This window comes from Hyalella azteca, unplaced genomic scaffold (genome assembly GCF_000764305.2).
Source record: "Hyalella azteca isolate HAZT.00-mixed unplaced genomic scaffold, Hazt_2.0.2 contig8039, whole genome shotgun sequence".
Lineage (NCBI taxonomy): Eukaryota > Metazoa > Arthropoda > Malacostraca > Amphipoda > Hyalellidae > Hyalella > Hyalella azteca.
In genome coordinates this window covers 6,635-8,004 of record NW_025938145.1, presented here as the reverse complement: position 1 = coordinate 8,004, position 1,370 = coordinate 6,635, and positions in this window count along the sequence as shown.

Sequence of the window (1,370 nt, the reverse complement as noted above, 5' to 3'; positions counted from 1 at the left end):
TTCGTTCAAGGTTTTTTGAAAGAATACTGTCAATGGGCCGGCCAGAACGGTTGCTAATTCTTTGAGCAATCTGGGATGGAAGCCGTCTGGTCCACTAGGATGGGTGGCCCAGTGGTTAAAGTTCTGAGTACCAAGATTGGTGCAAAGAGGTGCGGGTTCGATCCCAGCTCTGTGCGCCAGTTTTTGGTCAGAATCGGCGAGGAGGCCGGGCGGTTAAGCAAAAGCAGAATTGGAGCAGTGAGTTGCGAGTTCGAAACCGCAAAATGCTGTGAATGTTCTGCGATGTTAAGAATCGGCGACAGGCCTGCGGCCTACTAAACGCTGAAACTGCCATTATTATTACTGGGCAGGTGGCCCAGTGGTTACAGTTCAGAGTACCGAGATTGACGCAGAGAGGCGCAGGTTCGATCCCAGCTCTGTGCGCCAGTTTCTGGTCAGAATCGGCAAGGAGACCGGGCGGTTAAGCACTGCAGAATTGAAGCAGCGAGTTCGAGACCGCAGAATGCTGCAAATGTTCTGCGATGTTAAGAATCGGCAACAGGCCTACGGCCTAATAAACGCTGAAACCGCTATTATTATGACTTGTTGGGATTTGGGATTTAGAGCTACCAGGCGCTTGAGAACCTCTTCTCTGTGTATTTCAAAACCTGTTAACTTCGAGCCGACTGGGCGCTCCTCAATATCTGGAATACTGTGCAAGTCCTCATCTGTGAACACACTGCTGGAGAACTGATTAAGAACGTTTGCCTTGCCATCATCAGGGGAAATCGTTCGTTGGTCTACTTTCAAATCAGATATACCGTCCTTTGACTTACAGTTCGAACTAGCGTACAAAAAGAAGGTTTCGGATTCTTTTTCGCATTTTAGCAATATTTTTTTCGAAGTTTTTCACTGAAGTGCGACAAACTTTTTAGCTTGATTTTGAGCTCTTGCATACAGGTTATAATCAGAATCGCTGCGAGTTCGTAAATAACGCTTGTAGGCTTCTTTCTTGGTCTTTAGTCGAGCTTTAACTGCACTGTTCATCCACTAGGACTTTTTGACTCCTCCAAGCGTAATCTTAGGTACACAGGTATCAACTGCTGACATAACCGTGTCTTTGAGAAACGACCATGAATCAGCCACATTCATGTCCTTAATACAGTCCGAAATATTCGCCGCAATCACTGTTTCACGGAGTTTATCATAGTCGCCTTTCGCAAAGTTCAAACGTTCACGCTTCCGAAGCGTCTTTTCTGCACAACACTTAATATTGAAAAACAATGATTGGTGGTGGCTTTTGCCCAACGGAGCCTCGTGGCGAAGCTCATCTATCATTGATTCTTCACTAGTAAACACAAGATCTAGAATATTTGGGGTCTGTTTACCCC